Here is a 10,326-nt window from a genome sequence, read left to right on the forward strand (position 1 = left end):
CTTTTGTTATTTTTTTATTTTAGAAATTGAATCTTTCATCACTAATTCTAGTTGAAAGTTTTTGAATTTGAGTTAAACGTTTCGAATTTTGAGATCAAAGTTTTTAAATTTGAGTTGAACGTTTTGAATTTTGTGACGGAAGTTTCCAAATCTTAGTTTATTGTTTTTAAATATTGACTTGATTTTTTTTTCCAAATCTGAGTTTAAAGCTTTCAAATCTTGGTTAACAGTTTTGAAATTTGAGTTGAAAATTTCAAATATATAGTAGAAAAGGTTTGAATTATTTACTTAAAAGTTTTCAAAACGAAGTTGAAAGTATCAAATATTAATTGAAAAGTATTCAAATCTTGACTTGGCAGTTTTTAAATTTGAGTTGAAAGTTTTCAATAAAAGAAAAGAAATGAGTTTGGATTAAGTGTGCGCTACTTAATTTGTTAGCGCATATGCGTAAAGTAGGAAACCACTCAAAGAATGTTGTTCTCGTTCATCTAAAACCATCCAAATAATTATATTTTTTATAAAAAAATGACAACATTTATACCATGAAATTTTGTGTCCAAACTTAACTCACTCTAAATAAATTCACCAAATGAATAGTATAGTGGTACTATATTTATACCCAAATTTATTTCCTGATTTGTAGGCTGAATTTAAACTTGATTTTTGTTGGAGTGACAGATGTCACTATACTTTACATTGTTAATTTTTTAAAAATCTTTTATAACTATTTATATTGAATTTTCAAGAAAAATGTACGCGAGGGAACATCGTATCGAGGGATTAGAACCCACTTTCCTGGCTGATGAATTCGGCCATGCATTAATACAGAGCAGCAATCATGTCTATTACTCATTTTTATAATATCAATTCTACCGAATGCATATTTCTATCAGTAAAATAATATGGAACACCTCAAATTAATACATACGTACATAGATGAGACTCCCCAAACCAGGGAAATCTCTTGGAACAACTTCGGTAAGATTGTGAGGACCTACTCAGACCTACCATTATTTTCAGAAGAATACTCTCTTTGAGTTGTAAGAAACTATTAGATATTAGGATTAATTGAATTGATGTCATTGTAAATTCATGATATTGAAAAAAAAACTATTACTATTCAGGATACCTGTTATGTCCTACTAGAATTTTATAAAATTAAAACCATGCCATCTTCGTCATTTTTTAATTATATATATATATATATATATATATATATATACACACACACACACACACACACACACTCATATGGGCACCATGGTGCCCGGGCACCATGGTATCAAATGCACAAAATCACTCAAATTTTTCAAAATTTTCAAATTGTGAGTATATACCTAGTTATAATAATTTGATTCATACCTATACCTATCAACAAAATAACTCAAATTTAACTTTATTTCACAATCCATGATTACATACCTAACTAATTATATGTATGGATGCTATATACCTAGAATCAAAATCTAACAAAAACAAGTTCAAATTCAGTTCAAACTTGCTTTGAACTAGTTAGTAAAGTAGTTAATGTTAATACCTAAGTAATTAAAAAAGTTTCATACTCATTTGAATTGGGTATATACTCAATTTCAACAATGGTGCCCGGGCACCATGGAGCACCAAACAAATTTAATATATATATATATATATATATATATATATATATATATATATATATATATATATATATATATATATATATATATATATATATATATATATATACACCAAAATACCCATGCATGTGGGACCCACACGTCAGTTCCATTTTAATTTCTTCCTCCACCCTCCCCTCTTCTTGCTTTCCATCTCTGTCCACCTCTCCCTCGGTAATAAGAGAGGCAGTGGCGGGCAAGCCATGGGTGTGCGGCGGCACAAGCAACGAGAGAGCGAGGCAGCGGTGACCTCGTCGGTGAGGGAGATGGAGGCTGCAGAAGCAGCATCTTTAAGGCAGGAGCCCTCGAGTGAATGATTGATGTGAGAATTTGTAGCTGCTAATTAATATGGAAATTATTAACCTTTATACCTTTTAAATTAATGTGGGGACTTCTACAGTGGACTCTAATTTAATATATTTTACGCAAGGACTACAATTAATAATATATATATATATATATATATATATATATATATATATATATATATATATATATATATATAAAGATATAAACATTTACACGTAGCTCCTTGTTTCTCAAATATTTTATCTTGATCACAATGGGATGTCTGATCTTCTGCCAGGTAAAGATTAGGCGGAGAAGGCTAATCTCCTTGTTTCTCAAACACCTCATCGAGATGGCTAATCCCTACATGTGAATCACAAAACACAAACAAGAACAAAGGTAGATTACAATTCAATTTGCATATGAATGGTTAGGATCTCAAAGTTAGGGTTTCACAAACCGAACTAGCAGCGAAAATGCAATGACAGAAATAATCTAAGTAAAACCCTACTCTAAACTATAACTGCTACTAAATTAATATGATTAGGAACATTCTATAGTTAGTCTTAGGGCGTCCACACCTTGGGCTTAGCCCATGACACAATTATAAGGCCCAAAGCACAAAATAGACTCGGGCTGCATATGGTATGTGGCTTTTTTCTGCAGATTCTCGACAACTTAAGAGAATTTTTGATGTGTGACCAAAACCATCTGAAAGTAGACTCCATACGCTTTCCAACAAGTACTGATGGGAGCTGAGATTCCTTCTGGATCAGCAGCTATGTCCATTTGATGTTGATGCTGTTAGGAGGGTCGATTCCGAATAAAAAGCGTGTAGAATTTCATCACTTACTTTCTATGGACCAAAAGTGACATGGTGACATAGGAGTAGATTTGGAGAAGGATATTGGTGTGATAATTCCAGAAGCGTTGAACTCTTTATCTCTGGCTGCACCTTTGTTATATATTGGTAGAAACAGCCTCAAACCGCATGCCCCGTCATACATCGAATAAGAAAAGGAAACAAACTAGAGAAATATCCAAGCTTATCATCTATTATCACATGTGAATAGTGCTACTTTAATTTCTACAATATAATTGGTTAGTCCACAGCACTACTACATAATACCCTTTTGGTGCCGGTTGGGAAACCCCCCTTAGGTGTCGGTTTTCCGAACCGGCACCAGGGAGGCAGCACTATTGATTCCAAGTGATTGGTAACGGTTTCAAAACCGGCACCTTTGAGGCGCTTGTGAGCCAAAAAAAAAAGGCTCGATGCATCGAGCGCATCCACCCCCCACGTTGCCCCCATAATCTCAAATCCACAACATCAATGAATCAACCAACATCATCACAACGAATAAACCAACATCATCACAGAAATTACAGACTATAAACTCCCGAATCAACCAATATCAATCATAGACATCACACAACAAACATTGAAAGAACAATCAACTCCACCACTGCTCACCGTCGCCGTCTACCAGATCCGCCACCGCTGCCACCGTCGCCCTGAGGATCCGCCGCCGCCGGGCCGCCATCAGGCCACAATTGCCTCCCCTCCCACAGTTGGGCTGCCGGGAAGTAGGGGCCGTCGCATCTGGGAAGTAGGCGCTGTCGCCTCAACACCGTTCGCCACCACCGCGCGCGCCTCCCCTCCCACAGGATCTGGTGGAGGGGAGGGCGCGCAGGCCCCTCCTAGCCCCTGCGAGGCCGGTGCTGCCTTCGCCGCCCTTCCTTCTGCCGGATCTGTCGGAGGGAGGGCGCCTCCAGGCAGCCGCCGCTCCTCCCGCCGCGCGCCGTTGACACCGCCGACGCCGCCGCCTCCGATGAAAGAGAAGAGAGGATGCTCAAGAGAGAGGGGAAAGAGCGCGGAGAGAACGAGAGAGATCGAGAGGAGACGAGAGAGTTTGAGCGAGCGAGCGGACGCTGCGGACCTTATCTCCTCGACGCGTTGTGGTGGGGCCTGTCGGCTCATCCCGGCTCGGCTCAATTCATAGGTGCACCTATAATTTATTATAGGTGCCGGTTTTTAATATTAAAGGTTCTGATTCTAAATAAAAACCGATACCTATAATTACTTAAGGTGCCTGGTTTTTGCGATTTCAACCCGCGGAGGTGGGAAAAGGCCTATAAGTGCTGGTTTTAGCACTTCCATCACCTATAGCGCTGACATCTGTTTGATGTTTTGTAGTAGTACATGTAACTTCATTGATCATGCAAGCACTTCGTATGCACTCTCCCCTTTCTTTCACCCATACAAATATTTCTGCAAACAATAAGATAAAAAACTCATGATACAATAATGTTTGTTCAAATACTTACATAATAAGCATGCACCTTTGATTAATGAATATAAAAGATAGGCATGGTTATATCCGAGCCGATGTTCTCATCACATCTTGTGATGTTAAAAACTGAAAATAATAGCGTAGCCATGACAGAGTTAGCCGCAACTTTTTTTTTGCCACTAAACTGTGAAATCGTATGTGATTTGAAATAAACAGAAAAAGAAAATATTTGTAGACTTATCCGTGAAATCATAAGTGACTGGAAAAACAAAACAACAAAAATTAGGAGATATTTTCAGAAAAAATGTAAACAGGAGATATTTCCAGGGAAAAAAACTAAACTATAAAATTGATTTTCAGAAAGAATGTAAACAGGAGATATTTCCAGGGAAAAAGAAAAAAATGTAAACAGGAGATATTTCCAGGGAAAAAAAACTAAACTATAAAAATTAAATTTTAAACGTATCAGAGCCAGGTTTCGATCCTTGGACCTGTGGGTTATGGGCCCACCACGCTTCCGCTGCGCCACTCTGATATTGTTGTCCAGAGTTAATCTCTCATTCTTGTTACCGCGTTTTCTTACACTATCCTTGATCTACCCTGCATGAAAATGGTTCGGAATGTTTCTCCATACCGGACGTTTTTGGAAACGGAAAGTATCAGTTGGAAATATTTCCGAAACTCTCGAAAACGGAAATGAATTCAATTTTTTTTCTCAAAAAATGGAAACAAGGTAAGGCTACTATCTGTCAGAAACGAAATCGGAATTTTTTTGGAAAACAAATTCTCAGATTTTTTTTCTTGGGAATCAGAAACAAAGTACGTATTTCTCATGTACAACTGATTAGCTTCAATTTTCTTTGCTCTACTAGTCGAGTGCCCGTGCGTTGCAACGGATCTTAAATATAAAATATAATATGGTTTAACTTGAAAATATATAAATGTGTGTCTGCATTGTTGTAAAATAGAAAGCTATATTATATTTAAATAAAAAATAGTTATTCGATCCGATGTCTCCCAGATGGTGTCATTCAATAATCGAAAGATACAAAGTCCAAAGGAACAAATATGCCATGGTTGTACAGACTCATAGGTCATCTTTGGGACCAATTATAGTATAGACAACTTATGATTACTCTAATGTGATTATCATTATATAAAAATTGGATGAAAATAAACGGATAAAAGATGTTAACAGTTGATGAAAATTTGCAAGCCAAGATTAATCTTGAATATATAGAGCTCCATCCATTTTAAAATATATGTATTTATTTTGTTTCCCTTTTTAATGTAAGCATTCTTGCCAAAATTGCAAGCTGTACTCAAAATAGTGAGATCTGGTGATCAGATAAAACTTTCTAAATCACCACTCAAAGTCTGAACCTATATTGGTAACAGTTCATATGCAGGATGGAAATACATAAACACATGAGGAGCTTTCTCTTTTGTTTTCCCGTTTGTCACTCCATTTCTTTTACATAACAAAGATGGAGGAAATTTCAAGCATAAGTACTAATCACTCTTTATTTCTGATAATGAATCACTGCATCAGTAAAACTTGATAACTCATGTACATTGAAAAAATGTGTCGATAAGGATATTCTCGCTGTGTTAGCATTGCAGATAAAGCAGAGGAAGATTCAACAGAGTTTCAGCCTACTTGTGCGGGCAATATGCATGTTTTGCAATATTTTTTTCTTTCAAAGGAATATTTCTTTTAGAACAACAATAGTAGTGCAGCATGTGCATATTTTTCTCAAGTTTCTAGTTTGCATAATAATATCAGTTATCAATGTTGATAATTCAAAACCACAAACAAAACTATATATTAATGCCGTACGGCCACGCTCGACACCTCAACCTCTAGGTCCTGAAAAGTACAAAATGTTCAGGTTTTTTTTTTCAAAGAACACAAAAATGTTCGGGTTCTAGATCAATCCCTCACCGGCGAGCTCGAGGTGCTGCGGTACTGGATCGACCGCCTCGCCGTCGTCAGCATGCATTGTACCATTGGAATAACTACCACCCATGCGGCATAGCATTATATTAGATACTTCAGAGAAAAGTATTTTCTATAGAAGGGAAATCTATAGGTGAGAATGAAGGTTTTATTTACAATCCAATTCAGCCACTTGAATGTTACCAACACACAAGATGCCTAAAAAGCAAGGGCAATATTATGATCAGCAAACACGTCAAAGATATAGGGGTGTTGGACGAGTTATTTCTTATTTTAGCAAAATATGTCTCTAAATGGAATTATCGTTATGTTGACCATTCCAAAAAAATTTACCTACATTTAACAATGACTAAAGCAAACTTAACATTTCCATTCTAACATTCTGCGTCAATTAAAAAATTATTGCTATCAACCTCAAGCCATGGACACAACACTTGTTTGTTATAGGATTTGTTGCTATTAACCTCAATTCAGTCTGCATAATGATTAGTGTTTTGGCTATCTAAGAGACAGCGGACACTTGTACGTTAGAAATATCATGTTAACCCAGAGATGATTTGGTCCAAGATACCATTAAACCAATTATAGCAGCAAGGACGACTGCTGTGGCCGTGCCCAAAGATGCACAATACTCCATCTCTGCATACCTTTAGCCTGCAAAGCTGAATTCGTTGATGTCATGGTTTCTATACAATTAAGCGCAATTGGGCAATTTGTGTTGTTATTGTTCCAGTATCACGAAATACAAATTAGATGTAATCTGAACTTACCTTTTCTTACATAGCCTTGTGAAGAAATCAATAGCACTGAGCAGAGAGGCAGAGCACGCAGAAAGCACAAAGAGGAGGAAAGAGGGATTAGATATGGGGAAGACTTGAGAATAGAAAAGAAATCGCCATCAGTAATGGCGACTCGTGGAGGTGGCGACGGAGGAGCCAGCGGGATCGCGTGACGACGACCTGTCGGCGGGATGGACTCGCGTGGCACCACCGAGGCGGTCGCGGCGGCGCAGGGAAGGAGCCGGTAGGGTTGCGACAGAGGAGCAGCCAGGATCGCGCGACGACGATGACCTGGCAGCGGGATCGGCAGCCACCGCGGGATGAGCGTCCGACCCTGACCATGCGGCGCCTCCTCTCTGTTCCACTGCGGCGCGGCAGCCTATGCACGGCGGCTATGCCCTACCCCGCCCTCGCCTCATCCACCGCCGCAACTCCGACACACTGTCGGGCTCATGCCTCACCGGCACACTGTCGGGCTCAGGCCTCGACCCCTCCTCGTGGCGGAACCAGACGGGGATGCGGCAGCGCGGCGGAGCGTCGCTGGAGAGAGAAGTGATGCGATGGCGTTGGAGGTGGTTGCGAGGGAGCGGAGATGCGGAGGTAGTGACCGAGAGAAGGGGGAGGATGCGTGCGCCGCGTGGATCGGGCCTGCGGCGGCATGCGGAGAAAGAGAAACTCGATCTGAATAGTTGGATCTCACAATCGTACGGGTAATATTCCGCATGTCTGCTAAGGTTGGAGTCGTCACCACCACTACGAAATTTTTAAATATTTGAGAAATGTTCAGATTTAAACTATGTATTGAGGTTCTTAATTAAATGGAGATATTTTTTTTCTAGTCCAGTGATTCAGATTTTTATTTTGCTTAATGACTATTTTTATTTTTATTAGGCCATGCCATACATACTAATTACAATTACAGATGCATATAGTTGTTCTTTTTCTCCAAGTGAAGTGTACAATTAGTTGTAAAAATTAGAAAGGTGATTTATTGTTTTAGAAAAAGTATTGAGGTACATCTCTTCGTGGATTCGAGAATTTCAGTTTGAAAAGGTTTTATATTCTAATAAATATTTACTCTATACGCTTTGTTTTTTAATTCAATAATATTTGATACCTTTTTATATCCAGAATTTCCAATTCCGATTCAAAAAAATTAAATTTATGTGGTTTGCCTAGAAAAAAAAACTACTTGAGACCCAAACCACCAAACGCGTAAGTGAAATCCTGAACAACTTCACCGAGAAAAGAAAGAGTGATTTGCTTCGAAGTGGACCATTTTATAAATTAGGAATGATTCCATCTACCTCTTCCTCCCAAAATAATTAAATTTTCGTATATTAATTTAAACATAGATATATCCAAAATCTTATAAAAAGATAATTTATTTTAAAATGAAGAGAGTAGCTACGAGTAATTGCTTCCAAATCTTCTCTACCAAGCTCGAGCCTCCTTCCCCAAACCTTACCAAAAGGGAAACAACTCCATCGATCAATCCACCTCGAAAATGCACATCCATCCCTTCCATTCTATATTAACGTTTCAATGTACTTCCTTCGTTTAAATATATATTAACTTTTAGTATTTAAAATTTATTATAAAATATACTTGATCAAACGTATATTTCCATCATTTAATTTCTTTATCACCTACTTCCTATTCCTTAACCAATCATAATATTTCTATATTTAATTTTACCTATTTTTTTTTAAATAATCATGTTCAACTCCAAATCTATTTTATGATGGAGGCAGTATAATTTAATGAACGGCTTCATGCCCCTCGCTGCTACTTCTCCCTACATGGTGGCTTATGCCTTTTCCTAACCAATCGTAGCCTCCATTGCCATATTATTCCTCCTACCTAAAGACTCTGTTTGAGAGAACTTTTGGCTGCTGCAGTTTCTCCCAGAATTAGAAGCTCCCTCAAACAACAGTACAGTTTTGGTGGTTATGCTAAGCCAGGGAAAAAGAACTTTTTGGGGGACATCATGTTAATCTCTTGCTGTTTTGGCCCTCCATGGAGTCTAACCATTGGGATTGTTTAGGCCCATTTTTTGACCATCTATTTGCTGATGAAGGAATCAGGCATCGAGCCATTGGTAGATATAGTTGTTTGTTACTACTTGTCATGTTATCTGCCGCTATGAGTAGGCACAAATATAGCATGTTTTGTAGAATCGTGGTGCATCAACGAATTTGTTTTGCACAATCATCTGTGATTTCTAAATTGTGTTTACGCATCATTTTGACTCTCGAAATCAGCATTATTTGTTTTTACCTTTTTCTTTATAATCAATACATGATTCGTTCTCCTTTTTTGTGCTAATTATCTGGTAGTTTGTTACTGCTCCCTGAAAGTTTCCACGTTTGTGCTACCTTAGTGAACAAGGATGGAATTCGCAATTGGTTTGGCTTCAAAGCGAGCTTAACACATTTGTAGGTGTTTATGGTACGCTGCAGCAGTTTGAAGGGACTCGAAACGTTTAATGCAGTGCAGCCATATTTTTTCCTTTCATGATTAGCCATTTTCTCATCAGAGGTAGATCAGTAAATGTATGCATACTGGTGACCATTCAGAAAACGACCACAGGCAGAGAACCCCATTCCAATAGCAATTGCCATTGGTGTGTGACATGTAAATGTGGGGAAACTGTTTTAAACACTCGGGTGGACGTCCACCCGTTTCTTGCATGTTATCTAAATGGTTATGAAAAAATTTCAAAAAAATTGACATGATAGGTTAATTTGTAATATATCACTTCACAAACATGCAAGTCCAAATTCGACTTCTACAAGTTGTAACAAAAATAATAAATTTAACTGTGAATATACGTATACTAGTTAGTGTTTGATTTGTTATTTTCGTTACAATTTGTAGAAGTCGAATTTGAACTTGCATGTTTGTAAAGTGATATATTACATATTAACCTATCTTGTGAATTTTTTTTGAAAATTTTTCATAATCATTTAGGTGGAATACAAGAAACGGGTGGACGTCTACCCGAGAGATTAGAATCCATCCTCAATAAATGTGCTGAAGTGCACATGCAAAAGCAAAACAGACACCAACTTTACACCCAAAGTATCGTCTGCAGTTTATGCGGTAAAAAAGGATATCACTCTGCCATTGAACGGAAAACTTACTAGGTTATTATGACCACAGTGGATCTTTCTGAAAGTACTAGGACAGGCAATTTCACCAGTTACCATCGTCGATCTGAATATTTGATGAAGCTATTTCAAGAGTGCAATTTGATGTTGCATAACCAAACTGGTTCAAAAAGATGAAACAGCATAGCAGCGCTGGAACTTTGTGGTTCGAAATAATGATGCTGCTTTCTTTAAGCA

The sequence above is a fragment of the Oryza glaberrima genome, chromosome 10 (genome assembly GCF_000147395.1).
Source record: "Oryza glaberrima chromosome 10, OglaRS2, whole genome shotgun sequence".
NCBI classification, from domain to species: domain Eukaryota; kingdom Viridiplantae; phylum Streptophyta; class Magnoliopsida; order Poales; family Poaceae; genus Oryza; species Oryza glaberrima.